The sequence below is a fragment of the Moschus berezovskii genome, chromosome 16 (assembly GCF_049115385.1).
Source record: "Moschus berezovskii isolate FMDL1 chromosome 16, NW_MosBer_1.0, whole genome shotgun sequence".
NCBI lineage: Eukaryota > Metazoa > Chordata > Mammalia > Artiodactyla > Moschidae > Moschus > Moschus berezovskii.
This window is the reverse complement of record NC_142475.1, coordinates 37,299,514-37,316,912: the sequence shown is the minus strand read 5'-3', so window position 1 is coordinate 37,316,912 and position 17,399 is coordinate 37,299,514. Positions and strand designations below refer to the sequence as shown.

The 17,399-nt window shown below is 42.4% G+C and overlaps 1 protein-coding gene across 1 annotated transcript in view; it reads right to left on the bottom strand.

The window, feature by feature from the left end:
* Window positions 1–16,990, bottom strand: part of PAG1 (phosphoprotein membrane anchor with glycosphingolipid microdomains 1) — a 159,860-nt gene extending 142,870 nt beyond the window's left edge. The window contains exon 1 of the mRNA XM_055431703.2: window positions 16,924–16,990. The gene's annotated coding sequence lies outside the window, so the exon portion shown is untranslated. The remainder of the gene's footprint in view (window positions 1–16,923) is intronic.
* Between the last annotated feature and the right edge of the window lie 409 nt (window positions 16,991–17,399).

Here is a 17,399-nt window from a genome sequence, read left to right as displayed (position 1 = left end):
CCCTGGGTGCCAGCCTCATGAGGAGATAAGCACAGGCTTCGCCCGAAATGGTTTCTGGCCTGCTGAGGCCATGGGGCCGCCAGGGATTTACTAATGAGAACACGCTTCAAGGGGGGAGAAGTGGCCACATCAGCTGGGTGTGTGCAGCTGCCCCTTACAGACACCCACACCCCTGAGCTGAAACTCAACATAAACCGGGGGATGTTGCTACTGTTTAGTCTCTTCCTGTCCTTTTATTAAAAGCAGTATTTTTTAAACTAAAGTATAGTTGATTTACAACGTTGTGCTAATTTCTTAATTTTTACTGTACATCAAAGTGATTTAGTTACACACACACACACACATATATATATATGTACGTATGCATGCTAAGTTGCTTCAGTCGTGTCCGACTCTTTGCGACCCCATGGATTATAGCCCACCAGGCTCCTCTGCCCATAGGATTCTCCAGGCAAGAATACTGAAGTGGGTTGCCATTGCCTTCTCCAGTATGTACATATATGTGTACACACACACACACACATCCTTTTTAAATACTCTTTTTCATTATGATTTATCACAGGATATTGAACATTGTTCCCTGTGCTATACAGTAGGACCTTGTTGTTCATCCATTCTAAATATAAAAGCCTATAACTGCTCACCCCAACTTCTCACTCCATTCCCCCCCAACTCCTCCCCCTTGGCAACCAAACTTCCCTGCTGGTCCTTCTAGTGATTCGATGGTTTGTTACCAATAACAATAAACAGGTGTTGCCCCCTCAACATAGGTGGTTCTCAATGGTGGCTACATCACTTGGGGGAGCTTTCAAGCACCCAGCCTGGCAAAGCTGCACCCTCCCCCTGGGACTACCCCCCACCACAGTATGGTAATCAGTAATCACAATTACTAGAGGCGAGCTCTGGACGTCACCAAGTATTAAATCTCTCCAGGTGCTTAGTCACTCAGTCGTGTCCGACTCTTTGTGACCCCATGGACTGTAGCCTGCCAGGCTCCTCTGTCCATGGGGATTCTCCAGGCAAGAATATTGGAGTGGGTTGCCATGCCCTCCTCCAGGGGATCTTCCCAACCCAGTGATCCAACCAGGTCTCTCACAGTGCAGGCGAATTCCCCAGGCGATGCTTTTTGCAGCCAGTGTGGAGAACCACTGCTCTAAAAGCAGCTGGAGAGAGAGAGACACATAAGAGGGATCAGAGGGTCCACTCCAACAGAAGGGGGCAGCATCCTCACAGCACAAGAAGGTGGGGGGCATATTTAAATGAGGAAGAAGGTGCAGCGGTAACAAGGTGGGGCCCGTGTGCGCTGTCAGCCCTTTGACAACAGGAAATGTGGTAACAACAGCAATGTTTGAAAACTCAAGGAAGGAAGACGCTTGGCACGAGAAGAAAAACTGGTCCTGGCTAACCAAGACAGGACGAGTGGAGCTATTTAAAGCTGGGAGATAAGAGAGAAAACAAATCTTGGGGAAGAGGTTGTAAAACCTGTGAGGAAAAGTGTCGGCTGAAGCTGGAGAAGGAGGTGTCAACTAAGATGCTCCAGAAAGAAGTCTACGCTAGAAAAGGTGGGGCGTGCACTTCCACTGCCAAACGGTGATGACTCAACACCTGTACACATGGACGGTTCCCCTTTAGACAGAAATGTTGGTGTCACCCTTGAAGCAATTAAGAAATATATATATAAAAAGAAAGGCAGCAAATCACAGCATGTATGCAAGTGCCCACTAACTTTGGCTCACATTGCTCTTTAAGAACTGAGTACTTGCTTTGATGATGTCTTGAGCCTTAGAAAAGCAAAATTCTTGGATGTCCCTAGAAACGTGCAGTTTTTTTCTCTGATGCTAATGCAACACTACACTTTCTTCTCATTTGCAGAAATGGAGTTCCCTTGTTTATAAATGGATCCCACAGTCTAGAGTACAATTCTGTCTAAGTAACACTGCTGTAGGCATGCTTGCTCATGGCACAAAAGCAAATGTACATGTTGATCAAAATACTCAATGCTCATTCTACAGCTCCCTAGGAGAAGGCCAGCTAAAACCCACTGCCATCTCAGTTACAATTTCACCACTGGAATCTGGAAATTAACAGATGTGAAATTTTGATTAAAAGACTAACAAGGTTTGCTAAATGCCATTAGGCAAACATATAAGATGATTATGCAGGATTTTAAGCATTCTGGAACAAGTCTGAAATATCTTGCTTTGATGGGTACCTTCCTTCTAAGTTGTGATCCCAGTAAAGACCCTTATGTCATTTTCTTCATGTCTTCCTTTCTTAAATTCTAAATATCTTCACTTCAAGAGAACTGACTCCAGTGGATTCCCTAGCTTGGCTTTTCTCTTTTCCTTTAGCTGTTCAGTCTCACAGCCCACGATTTTGTGACAGGTGTGAAGGTTTCCAAGCATGAGTCTAGGGCTACTGCAATGATGTCTACCATTGTTACCTTTGGATTTTCTTCAAGGCCATCTTTTCTGACCTTTAAAAGCTATCTTCATCATCTGGGGCCCTGGGCCTGGTAGAGGCGGGGCTGGGCTAGATGAACATGGCTACAATCCAGGCCTAAAGCAGGGAGGTGAAACCAGACATTAGAGAATGTGGGTCTGGCTGGCCATAACACATCCATACCTGGCCCTCATCCACTGAAACTGAACAGCTAATCTGGCATTTTGTCAAGTCTGATGGGAAGTTAATGATGTGAAAGAAAGACAAGTATACCCATGGCTAAGCTGCATGAAGCATGTATGTGGCAGAGGATATGATGGGGGCGGGGCTGAAGGAGGATGGGACAATTATTTTTGAATGTAATATCCTGGACAGGTTCATAAACCTTTAGCCACAATTTTAAAATGCAAAATTTTGTGAAAACAGAGTGTCTTTGTTATTTTGCTACCAAATGACTTTGTTCCAAACCCTGACCTGAGCTGACAAGTCTTTTTCTGTCCAACTAAATGAGAATATTCATCTACTTTGCTGTAGAAACGACTGTGTCTCCCGTAGGCCACGGGAGTATTACCTAACCTATAGGATGCAAACTGCATTCCCTTTCTGAAAGCTGGATGGATTCTAAAAGACATTTGGCCCCAGAGTGTTGGGCTAAAGAACTGCTGACCTGCATACAACTCCCCAGACAGGTGAGTTCTCCAGATTGAAGCCTTGTATTATTTTCCCACATCATGCAGGTGTTTACCGGACCTCAGCTTTTCAATGATTTCTTCCATATTATTTTAGTAGACACATTGACAGGGAACTAAACGGGACAAAGTTAAGAAACAGGCATACCATGTACAATTTCAGATATGCTGCCTTAAAATCATGCGCTCCTCTTTTCCTCTGTCACCTGTTTCACTGTTTCACTCTGGGAGTTCTGACACTGAGCATACCCAGTCTGTGCCACAGCAGGTGCACTATGCAGGTAGTATGAAAAACGGAAACATGATGCTGATTTTCAAAAAGAAGCTATCAAACTATGTTTTAATTTTTCTAAAAATTTTTAATTCTTTTAAAATTTTATGCAAAAATTAATATTCCAGGGCATCCCTGGAGCTGCAGTGGATAGGAATCCACCTGCCAGTGCAGGGGACATGGGTTTGATCCCTGGTCCAGGAAGATCCCAAGAGCCACGGAGCAATTAAGCCTGTGTGCTACAACTACTGAAGCCTGCATGCCGCAACAGAGACCTGGTACAACCAAAAGTACCATTAATAAATGTCAAAAATTAATATTCCAAATAAAATGTCCATGGATTTGCCTTTTAGCAAATGGAGACAGAAAGTGAGACAGAAAAGAGAAAAAAGACATAAAGATTAACTCTTGCCTGGGACTGGCAGTGAGAATCCAGAATGAACACAAAGGTGCACAAGGGATCTTTCCGGGGTGATGGGAAAATCCTAAACTAAACTGTGATGGAAATCCCATAACTCTGTCAGTTTTCTACAAATCTATGAACTGTACACTTAACGCGAGAGTTTTATGTCATGTAAATTATACCTCAATGAAGATACGGAAAAATTAATCCTAAACGTTGGAAGTAACAGTGTTTATGTCAACGCCTCTTCTTTCTTCCTGATGTTTCAAATTCACACCAGTTCCACTGGGGAAGAAGGATGCAGTAAATGAGATCCATTCCTGATCGTTAAGGGAAAAGGAGAAATTTTGCCCCCAAATGACTGATTTTACATCTAGACAGAAGAGATGAGTTCTTCTAGATATTCCCCCACATTTAGCAAACGAAACTGAAATTATTTCGAGTTTAACATGCCATGTGTGCCTCTCTAATTACAGCATGCTGCTGCTGCTGCTGCTGCTAAGTCACTTCAGTCACGTCCGACTCTGTGTGACCCCACAGACGGTAGCCCGTACATCACATCAAACAATAGTATTTTGTTCACCACTCATCCTGCAAAGATGGCGGAAACTCCTGAGAACGATGTCATGATCTTCCCCACATTTGCAGGACCTAGCAGGTGTTCCGGAGAAGGCAATGGCAAGCCACTCCAGTACTATTGCCTAGAAAATCCCATGGATGGAGAAGCCTGGTAAGCTGCAGTCCGTGGGGTCGCTAAGGGTCGGACACGACTGAGCGACTTCACTTTCACTTTTCACTTTCCACTTTCACACATTGGAGAAGGAAATGGCAACCCACTCCAGTGTTCTTGCCTGGAGAATCCCAGGGACGGGGGAGCCTGGTGGGCTTCCGTCTATGGGGTCACACAGAGTCGGACACGACTGAAGTGACGCAGCAGCAGCAGCAGCAGCAGCAGGTGTTCAACATATGAGTTTATAGAATGGAAGGATCTCTTCATCAGAACCACTGAACACACTTCCATTTGCTTGAACAATATAAAGCAAATTAGAAAGACATTCCCTACTTTCTAGACCAGGGTTTCCCAACCACAGCACCGTTGCCATATTGGCCCCGTTAATTCTTCCCTGTGGAGGAGGGCTGTTTGGTGCACTGTGGGATGTATAATAGCATCCCTGGCTTCTACTCGTTTATTAGATGCCAGCAGTAGCCCTAGCACACCCCTCCCTGCCCCCCCAACCCCCACCCTCGCCCAACAGCTGTGACAACCAAAATGTCCTCTGGGTGACAAAGTCACCCTTCCTTGAGAATCACAGCTTTAAACAGAAAGAGTTTAATGAAGATCAAATCAAACTGTTGTGTTCATGTTTCAGCAGTGCTTTTCATGTTATTCCTAAAGCCAGTGAGAACATCAAAAAGAAAACGCATATGACTAGTAAATGATGATTCTCTGACCACGGGACTTGGCATTTTATGGGGAGAAGAAAAGAAGTTCTTTTTAATTTCCTTGTAACTGTGAAGATGCAAAAGGCTTGTTCTGATCCAAGGCTGACAGTTTTCAGGATATGTTGAGCTGGAAAAATCCATATGAGAAGGGTCCAAATGTCAAATGGCCTATGGCTGTAAAACAGTATAAAAGCAGCATGCTCTTTGCCAGCACTGGGCTGTTTATTATAAACTGTAGTTAGGGGAACAATTTTGAAAATGCTATTGAATATTTATTAAAAGAAAAGATCTACAATAATGCAGGTCCTGACCAGCTGCTATTAGTAAACCACTCAACCAGTTGGAAAGGTTAAGAACTGTGGTGGCAAAAACCATTAAGTGCAAGTCTGATCCTCTGGCATTTTGCTTTTTCTCAACCACCACAGTGTTTAGCAATCCTCTTCCATACACCCTGGCATAAAATCTGAAAAGCTGTTATCCATACTGTATGCTTTAAATGAGTCCCAAACATTTCAGTTTCGACTCTTACCTTGGAGATATTGGGTATTTCACGCTGATGTTAGAAGCTTAAGATGTATATTTTGGGCAAAATGACTATAATATAGCACAGCAAAGAAAAAATTATCTTCGATTACTTGACTGTGTTTCGTTATCAAGGTTCATAATACTTTACTGCAAAGGATCATTATTTTTTATTTAGGAAAACAGAGAAATACACTCCTAATCTCAACACTAACAATTTAGGCCCTACAAATGACATCGTTGGTTTCAGCCACTTCTGGATTTATCAGTCTATCGCATATGAGAAAAGGTTATAGCATACAGTTTAACTGTCAATTCCTAATATCTGAAAAGGAAGCATATCTTTTAAGATTATGTTTGTAAAAATATTTATATCTCTTCATGTCTATTGGCAAACATAAGTAGGTTTAGGATTCTGAAACATTAAGCATATAATTCCTCAATCTGCTAAGAGAAAGAGCATACACAATATGCAAAAAGCCCTCTATTCAAACAAGCTGTGACTGTATACATAACTATGGCATTCAAATTAACTACTAATTTAGACATGTTCTATCGTGTCAAGTAGACTAACAAAAAAATATGTCGGCATAAAATTCAACAGGAAGAAAAACGAGGTAAGCAAAGTTTAATTACTCTTTTTAGAAAATGAAAACTCCTAGTACATGATATTAAAATACATACTTATGGAAAGATTAGTGGGAATACAGCTTAATTACTCATCTCAGTGGTGAGTAATAAACACAGTATTGTCAAATCACCTCTGACCCTGGATTATCATATTTGCATTTGGATGAAACTGGGACACATGAGGCATGAAACGGCCAAACTAAGTTTCATCTTACCTCATTTGAGTTTCCTCACATATTATTATAAAATGCACTAAAATCACACATAAAATACAATATTATTTGATATTGTTATTTAAATTCTCATATGCCTATATAGTAATTTCTCAACTGCAGTAGACTAAGGCTACTATAATACACCATGTGTAATGATAATTACTAGAACTAATAAAGTTGCCTAACATTTTTATAAAACTTTAAAAAAATTTAAGTGTATGGTGATTTTAAAAAATCAGCACTAATAATAAAAGATCAACCCACCAAATGCCACAAATGCATAAGCCCTTTTGGATTCAATTTTTTTCCACTAAAGCTAAAACGTAAAATTGGCACCATGAAGCTTGAAATTGAGATTTAAAGATAAGCACTGGTAGAAGCATTTTGCTACTTGCCAGAAATTGCTTTCATCTGAAAATTGCTATTTAGCAAGGCCCACAGATATTTTTTATGAAATAAATGTAGCATCATAAACTTTTCAAACAGCTGTAAGATTCCATGAACATTTCATGATTCTAAACATTTCTATGTACTAATAGTTAATATCTGCCTTAACAGTATCAAAATTAGGTAAATTTCAGAATATCTGAAGCTAAAATACAAGTTGTAAAACTAAAATAAGCCCTTTCGATTTATCCTGCATAATTTTACACTGCTTTAGAAAAAGACAAATGCTTTAATGCTTTGTCATTAAAAGGGGAACATGATAGCTGCTTTGGCAAGATAAAGCAAGCTACATCACTTAATGTATTTGGAGAATTCAGGAATGATATTATAAAAGGAAAACCAATAGTTTAAACTTAATTTGACTGAATTATATCACACACACACACACAAAACACTTCTCACCTACAAAGGCTGCTGTAACAACTGAAAAACAAGTTTCCATTATACCAGACAGCAAGTTTAACTACAATTTTACAGTTTAAAATGTTGAATGCTTTTCTTTTTAAACTTAGATACTTTTTAAAAGCTTTTTAAGATAATGAAAGAAAAAGATGTTTGTCTCTAAAAAAAGCTTTCCCCCAGTTGGACTTAATTGCATACATTTGCATAAAGAATCTGGGGTCCATCAAATATAAAGACTGCAGTCAATATAGCTTCCACTATTGGTGCTTTGAGCAGACTAATAAAAAACAAAACTCTTAAAGTTTTTTTAAGTAGCTACCCCCTAATTTTTCTTTAGTAGCTAGTCATGAAGACACAGGCAACATAATGGAGAGGCAAGCCAGAATTTGAAGTCAGAATGCCTTATTTGGGGTCCTAGGAGCTCTACCATTTACTAGCTATGTTATCTCCACACAGTCACCTCAGTTCTCTCATCTCTGCAATGGGAATAATTCCACCTTTAGGTCAAAATGAAAGGAGCAAGGACTGATATGCATGATATTAACTAAAACACATGGTAATTATTTTCATCGTCCCCCCAGTACTCCAGCTTGTCTATGACTTAATGTTGCCTGTTTCTTATAAGGCAAGTGAAAATTACAGGAAACTGTACCTAATATATCTCAAATAATCCAGTGAGCCAAAAGGCTCATTAATAACTCTAACAAGATTGGTTCAAAGGTCCAACCCTCCAAAGATGCTGTGGCCATGAGAAAAGCTTATTTTTGTAAACCACCAAACAATGGGTCATCATCACTGTCCCTTTTGGCGTGCTCATTCATGGGCACAACGAGACGTGCCTATTATGAGAACCAAGAATTTTATGTGCCAGGAAAAGTAATTCTTTCATTCTTCCCACTTTCCCAAGTGCCCATGTCCTGCTGTCAACGAAGGAGAAAAATGAATGAAAAGGGAAAACAAGAAATGACAATTCTATGCTATAAGCAGCTTGAGATCGAGGATCGTGCTTTATTCATGATTTTATTTCTTATTTCTTTCCTTTACCCTACCCCTCGTCCCTTTTCCACACAGTAGGTTCTTAATACTTCTTCACAAGCCTTGAAAGCTATATGAGACATAGTCACTGCCCTGTGTGTAGTTACAAGCACGTTAACAGTCAGACTGTTCCTCTGCTCTCTGTCTTTTCTTTGTATTTTACTCCTTTTGTCACTTGGCTCCCATTCCATTAAGCACCTCATTCTGCTTTGCCTCTGGCTTTCTACCACTTTGTGTCCAAGCACTTGTCAATAACTTCCCTCACTTCATCTTACTATTCCCCCATCTCCTTTCCCTCTGCCTGCCACCCTGGCCTTCAGGCTCCTAGGAAAAGCTATGCCAAACCTAGATAGCATATGAAAAAGCAGAGACATTACTTTGCTGACAAAGGTCCGTCTAATCAAAGCTACGGTTTTTAAAATAGTCATGTATGGATGTGAGAGCTGGACCATAAAGAAGGCTGAACTCCGAAGAATTGATGCTTCTGAACTGTGGTGTTGGAGAAGACTCTTGAGAGTCCCTTGGACTGCAAGTAGATCAAGCCAGTCAATCCTAAAGGAAATCAATCCTAAATATTCATTGGAAGGACTGATGCTGAAGCTGAAGCTCCAATACTTTGGCCACCTGATGTGAAGAGCTGACTCATTAGAAAAGACCCTGATGCTGGGAAAGATTGAAGGCAGGAGGAGAAGGGAACAACGGAGGATGAGATGGTTGGATGGCATCACTGACTCAATGGACATGAGTTTGAGCAAGCTCCGGGAGATACTGAAGGACAGGGAAGCTTGGCGTGCTGCAGTCCATGGGGTCACAAAGAGTCAGATACGACTGAGTAACTGAACAATGACAACAATGCACCTTCTCAGTCAGATTACAACCTCAACAACAACTCCAGATACACAGAAGATTTGAAAACGTGTATCTCCAGCTCAGCCTCTGTCTTAAATTCTAGAACCACAGGCCTGTGCAACTGTCAATAGAATCTCAAGCCCCGGATGTTGCCCTGGTCCCCTGTATCATTACACAAATCCACACCTGAATGCATTATCCCCCCCTACAAACCACATCATCCTTTGTATTCACTATCAAGACTTTTATATTCACTATCAAGAACAACTCTGTCCTTTCAATCACCCAAGCCAGAGCTCTGGGAGTCATCCCTAAAGTCACCCCCCTTCCTGCTTATCTTCTCCTTCTCTGTCCCTCCCCCACCTCCCCATGAGTCTAAGTTCAGACCTTAAATCCACACTAGGATTCAACAGCTTTTGCACACAACTGCTCTTTTCCACACAACCATCCTCACATCCCATCCATTCTCTACAATACACCAGATTGATCCTTACAAAAGAATGGCCTGAAATGCTCAAATTCATCTGGATCAAATACACCCTACAAGACCCTTTCCAAAGTGGCTCCAGCCTCCACTCTCCATTTCCACCCCACCTACTGCCCCTCACGTGCAACAGGGAAAAACCAGCTGTCTCACAGACACACCACACTCTTCGGCGCCTTCACTGTGCCATTCTCCCTGGTCTCTCTGCTCAGAAAGATTTTTGCCATCCCACTCTTATCCTCAGCTGCCTGGTCCCTTCCAACTCACTCTTTCAGACTCAGACCTGCCCTGTTCCCTAGGGGTAAGTCATCTCTTTGGAGTCAGGTACCCCTAATAGTGCCCAGCATCTTTTATGCACTGGTTAAAACTGGAGTTAAGCATCATTTCCCCTCCCAAAACTGAGAGTTTTGAGAGATGTGAAAGGAATCCTCTTATGTCTGAGGTTTCACTATCTAACACCATGCCTTGTATATCGATATATATCTGGTGAAAGCATAAATGAGTAAAAACCAGTCCAATTAAGTTTGACTCAAACACTGCCAAGCTGCTAGTGGCTGATTATGTGTGAATGAGAGGCTCACAGCTCTTTCTAGAAGGGGTCACGGAAAATATCATAAGGCCACTCTGGCTGCAATTCCCAAGTGTTGAATACGGAGGTCACGGTGTTCCCCTGTGTGGCCATGTTATAGACGGGTCTTTTACTTTTTTTTTTTGTCTTGTGTGGTTTTATTGCCTATGATCTATAACACACACTGCTTCAACATTGCTGCTGCTGCTAAGTCACTTCAGTCGTGTCCGACTCTGTGACCCCATAGACGGAAGCCCACCAGGCTCCCCCGTCCCTGGGATTCTCCAGGCAAGAACACCGGAGTGGGTTGCCGTTTCCTTCTCCAATGTGTATAAGTGAAAAGTGAAAGTGAAGTCGCTCAGTCGTGTCCGACCCTCAGCGACCCCATGGACTGCAGCCTACCAGGCTCCTCCATCCATGGGATTTTCTAGGCAAGAGTACTGGAGTGGCTTGCCATTGCCTTCAACGTTAAAGTCTCCCAAATGCTTCAGCAAGTTCAACCGCACAGGGGTGATGGAAAAATGAGTACGGGTCAGGGTGAAAGGCCAGAGTGAGTGGAAGCAACATTAACAGCTATAACTGGGTCACAAATACCTCAACAACCCATCTGAACGTCCTTTATTCCTTAGGGAACAAACTCACAGGAGAGCTTCCATACGCAACCCTGGAGCTCCCTGAAGACTAAAGCGATAGATGTAGCAGTGTGGACTTGTCACAGCTTTTGGTCCTTTTAGAAAATCAACTTGTTGATCACTTACAAATGAACACCAGAACACAAGATGCAGGGACTGGGTCCTATTAAATTAAAACAAAGTACAAAGCTACTGTTGATCCAATACAACACTTAAACAAACAAACAAACTTGCCTACTCCATGAGGTTCATAAGGTTTCAAGTGCTCTGTGGTTTAGCACGCACGCACCCCAATCAGGCCGTTTCCCTGTCCTCTACCATAAAACCCACACTTAGAAAATTGAATTTTTCTTAAGTTTTTAATCACTCATAGACTTGAAAATTATACAGTCCTATAAAACCAAGAAGGGGGAGTAGGTTAGACATTAACATACCAAATATTATAACAATGACAACAACAAATACAATAACTCAAAACCCAAGGGATATGAAGAACTTTTTAATGGATTTTAAAAATCATTTTATTTGGGGAAAAAATGCTCCTTACAAAAGGGTCACTGCAAATTACAGAGACTCTGCAACAAATATTGGCTCCAGTGTGAAATCATGAGAAAATAGAGGAGGTGCCATTCACAGTAAAGGGTTTTGAAAATATTAGACATTTGTTTTAAATTCTGCCCTTTCCCTCTGCACTCTGAGTGCAGTTAGACAGACTAGGATGCAGACCCAGATGTGAAACAATGTTCATTTTCTGAGACAACATGCTTGCACCTTACTTGTGAGACACACATGTTCATTTACTTAAAAACCATAGTCTCACTGTGATGCATGACATTACTACAGTAATGTTCACTGCTGATTAAATCAATTTTTGATTTACATTTTTAGAAATCACCTGAAAAAATCTCAGGTTGTTCTTTCTTGGATGAGAATGATGCAACTACGTGACATCAAACACAGATAAAGTTTGCAAACTTCTTCACTGAGTCCCGTTATCAATGGATGGCCATATGCTTCCTATTTCACAATGCTAACATGTGGGTTTCTTTTCTGAGAACATTGGATGAACCAAGCTTTAAACTCTTCCTCCACAAAGATCTAGAAGACTGTGGGCACAGACCTTCAACCATCCCTTCAGTTCTATCCCAGGGTCACTGTGGGGATGGAGTGAGACTGAATAGGATTATTTTGAGAAGCACAAGACATCTAAGCAACAAAGCTGGCCGATAATGAAGGCTCCCAAATTATGCAGTAGAACACTAGGCCTCATAGGCTCCCGGGCTCCACTCCTGGGTCCGAAACTCACTAATGTGCTCTTGGACAAGTGCTCTGATCCTTCTGCTTGTGCAAAAAATGATAACAAAGTAACCACATAAGGTCACTGTGGGGATTCAAGTAAATCGGGTATGTAGCTCCTAGCATGGCAGCCAGCACACATGAAGGATTCTGTATTAGCTATTCGTTCCATCCAGTAAGGATGCGGCAGACAAATCATGGAGCTGTCTGTCCCCACAATCACCCTCACCCTCAAATTCAGCAGCATCCCAGCCTTGAGGGGCTGTCTCTACCCTGCTGAACATGCACTATTTGTTTGGAGGACTGGTATCACCTTCCACGTGTTTCTCCCAGATGTCTGAGGCAAGAGCTTTAGAAATACAATCAGCCCCCAACTCCCCAAACCTACAGGGAAGATAATTCAAAACAGGAGAGATGACTGGGACGAGTAAACGGTCTTCATTCATTTTATTCATACCATGATTAGCCCGCATTTCTGGTACTTATATCTGCTGACAGCTGGATGTTGGAAGAAAGTTATCTGGAAACAGAGGTGGTCACAGACAAGCCGACAAACAGTTAACACGGACAAGAAATAACACGATGCAAATTCTAAAGAACTAGTTGAAAGTAACTTCTGGCCCCAACTTGAGTCACAGAAGTGACTGAGGAAGACTTTTACTATCGAATCACCCAGAGCAGAGAAACATTTGAAATGTAAAAACACTTGAAAGAGTAAAGGGAATATTTGTGCTCCGGCAGGAGGGCTAAAACAGAAGTAGAAGATATTTCAGAGAGATGTGGAAAGACTCAGCTGATGGCAAGGACCCTTCCTGACACTCTTCTGGAACCTTGCATCCACAGACTTTTAAATTTTTTAATTGAGATATAATTAACATGCAAAATCATATTAATTTCAGGTGTATGACATAATGAATCAACATTTGTATATATTGCAAAATGGTTGAGATGAGTCTAGTTAACAACCATCACCACACATCGTTAAAAATAATCTCATATGAGAACTTTTAAAATCTACTCTCTTAGCAACTTTCAAATAGGCAATACAGTATTATTAACCTTAATCACCATGCTGTACAGAGAAGTTTTTTATTTAAAAAAGCCAAGGCAGAATATCTGTCTTGAAGCACCTTTCAGTGGCAGGATACCAGGTTTAATTAAATATTAAATCAGGCTGTAAGCTGCCTGTGGCCTATGTGCCCTTGATAGCAATTACATTTTAATATCTAGAAAATGAGTTAATATTTACCAAGGGCCAAAATACTATGTAGATCTGGATGATACTCTAAGGAAGCCACAGGAAAAAAAAGTAACTTTTCAATCATTCTCAACTTTTAGAAGTCAAGTAAGATGCTCAACAGGCTGTGGACCAGAGTTTTAACGAAGTGTAGTCCACCAGTCCATGGGCAACTGGCTCTAGAACCCCTGAGGATACCAAAATCAGTGGATGCTCAAGTTCTTTATATAAAATAGTATTATATCTGCATATAACCTTAAAGTACATTCTCTCACACACTTCATCTCTAGATCTCTTATAACACCTAATACAATGTAAATGCCACGTTAACATTAAATATGTAAATGCTATATAAATAGCTGCTGGAGCAAAGTAAGTTCAGGTTTTGCCTCTTGGAACTTTCTGGAATTTTAAAAATATATTTTCAACCCTCGGTCAGTTGAATCTACAGATGTGGAACCTACGGATATGGAAGGCAGACTGGACAGCTCACACATGACCCCTGAAACTGCTTCTGACCACACTGTACTAAGGCCCAGAGGAAGCATGCTTATTTAACATGAAATATAAATTATTGCCATTTCTGAACAAACAGTACAATATGCAGCAAAGTGTACACTCTCTCTCTCTCTCTGCCCCAGGGGTACTCTCCAGCTAGGACTGAACTCATGCTCACAGACGACGCCGATTGCAGATGAATGACCTGCTTGTGGTGGGTCACTAGGCTGTGTGCATCCCACAGCTTCATCTGCAGGCAGCAAACAAACCCGGGAGGGGCGGCCTCCAGCAGGAACCCAGGAATTGTAACACATCACTCTCTTTTTCTGAATTCTCTGAATATATGAGCAGGAAAGGAAAAAGCAAAGGAATCCACTTCAAACCAAAGGATAAAACCCATTTCACCTGCTGGTATCTCTATCATGTGCTAAGGTAGACAAGCCTTTTAACAATAATTATGAGAATAATAACAGCTCCCAGTCATGGAGAACTATGCTGTGAGTTAAGCACTCTGCATACTTTACAGCTAAATGTAAATGTCCTCATCTGTAAGTGAAAGATAAGAACGCACCTATTTTATTATGTTATTATGAGGATTCCAGGAGAAGAGAAGAAAAAAGCACTCTGGAAGTTGAGGCAGCAGGGCCAAAAAGGATAGGGTTTGAAAGAGACAGACAGGGGTTAAAAGCCCAAATGCGATTTCTACGATTTGATCTTGCTGAGTTCCAGTTTCCTCTTCTCCAAAGTGGAGATGAAGCCACCAACTTGAAAAGGAATTGAAAGAGACGATTGGTCAAATACCAGCTGGTGTCTACATTACCAGGAGGTGTTCAATAAATGCTTATACCCTGTATCCTATGATACATGCAAACAGCTTCTGTTAACCTCTGTCTGCAGTTGTTCAATCATTCAATGTCAAGAGTATCCACAGAAGCACTTCCTTTAGTAACGATGATAATTTTACCCAGTTTAATAAGTTGGACACTGGTTTAACAGCTTTATATCTATGAACTCATTTAATCATCATCACGATCCAGGGAGGCAGGTACAGTAATCCCCATCTTACAAACAAACACACTGAGGCACAGAGTTCAGGTAACATGCCCAGGCTCAAACAGATGGTACCTGAGTTAGCAGCAAGTCTCCCTAGTCTGTCCTAACCTTGATGTGACAGTGTATATGGGGGTCAACCTGTTTGAGCTTCTATACTTGGATATATATCTTGAGATAAGCAATGGATGCTCCCACCAACTACAATGTGTTGAATAACTTATCAACTTCTGAAATAACATTTTGTATATTTTCTTAGAATTCCTTAAAATACTATGATTTTAAATGAGATGCTTTTTAAATGAGATGCCTATAACTAGTTCATCTTGTTCCATGTGCCAAAATACTATAAATAAATGTGCTTCTTTTTCTAAGGAGCACCTAAATCAATCTCACATTAAACCACAATCCTGAGTTTTGCAATACAAGTCCAAATCAAAAGAAGATATATTAGGGCAGTCTGAATGCTGTTTTATTACACTAATGACTTCCATACCAAAAAAAATCTGAATGTTCTCCTTATCTCTAATATTCATGTCTTCACAGTCATAGCAGTACTGTATAGTATTTCAAACTATCCTTTTACAAATTTAATCAACTCAAATATTAAATGATGATAATCTATTTCTCCGTTTAAGAGGAATCTCTGGGGGAACAGATGAGAGAGAAAGGTTAAAGAATTCTGGAATTCTATCCTTCAAAGTAGGACAGGGCAGCTACCTATAAATCATGCTTTGTTTATTAAGATAATTAAGCCTAACAGTACACTTAACTTTCAGACTCAACAATTGTCTGGCATGAACAATTTCCACTTTTTCTAAAACAAAGGGGATGTGTTCAAAGGGGTCCTCTGCAAGCTCCCTGCACAATGCATGCTATTTTAAAACATGATTTATGTGTCTAATTCCTGGAGCTGCCTTGAAAAATATACTGGGTTTTTCCTCGCATGCACCCTATTAGAAGAAGACACTCCAATCTGAAGAGTGCACTCTGTTTCAGACTGCAGGGCGCTATATCATGTCAGCATTTTCATTAAATACGTTCAAGCTGGACCTTAAACAAATGGAACAGAGAACCACAGCTGCAGCCACTGCAGAGAGACACACTTATCCGGCCGGGAGGCTTACATAAGAGGTGCAGGACAGTCAGGGTGAAACCCGTGTCATCATCTGAACACGACTGCTTTGAGATTTGCTCACATTCTTCACATAAATGGAATCACATAACACTGAGCAGATTTCTCATTTTGCCTTATAGTACAAAACTGTAGATTGACATATTAAGTTGTTTTCCCCTAAAGGATTGGACTCTAATTAGGGAAACGTTGGGAACTTCTGCCTAGAGGGAAGGAAAGTGGGATGCGCGGGAAGCCTGGAGGCTGGAGAAGGAATGATTTAGCCTCCATCCCTGAAGACCTAGAGCATCCAGGAATATTACTGGAGTCACTCCCCTGAGGACCTGGGACGGAGGTGACAAGACCCCCCTACCTCCTGTGTGTGTGCGCGCGCGCACACACACACACACACAGAGTCAAGGAGCTCGGAATGAGCAATCAGCAGCAGGCGAAATGCCCTAGGAGCACCTGTCCTCTCACAGCACATTTCCAACTGGCACGTTCAGCAGAGACTGCAGCCAGCCCGCCAGGGCCGGCTGCCTCTCCCCGCGTACCCCGTCCGCGGCTTCGCTTTCTCAACTCCCCAAGCTGGAGCCCCGCTAACAAAAGGTGCTTCCCACGACGTGAAGATAATAAAAACGAACCTCCCCTTCCCGCGGCGCCACCCTCCAACTTTAAAAACTACAGTCAACTTACTGGGATGCAGGCGACAGGGAGCCTTCAAGGGGGACCGCGCTCCGGCTGCGCAGAGCCCCGCTGGCCCCGCACTGCCCCGGCGGCTGCGGCGGCGGCGGCGGGTGCGGGGCGAGGCGCTGCCGTTCTGCACCAGCCGCCTCGGCTCCGCGGTGCCCGGAGCCCGGCACTCGCCGGGGCGCACCGCCTGGCGGCGGCGGCGGCGACAACGAAAGCTACACGGGTCCGCGTGGTCCCGAGCGCTGCAGCAACCGCCCGCCCGGGAGTGCAGCGCTCCGAGCCCCTGGTGCGTGTCTCCGGATCCGAGGGAATCGCGGCTCTACAAGAAAGGCGGCGGGGGAAAAGCCGAGGCGCTGCCGCCGGGAAGGCCGCCAGCCCGCTCCCAAGCGATCGGTCACATCGCGTGCGCGGCGGGAAGCGAGCCGGCGAGCAGGCACCGCAGTTTGCACTCGCAGCCGCGCCGCGGAGAATGACAGGCT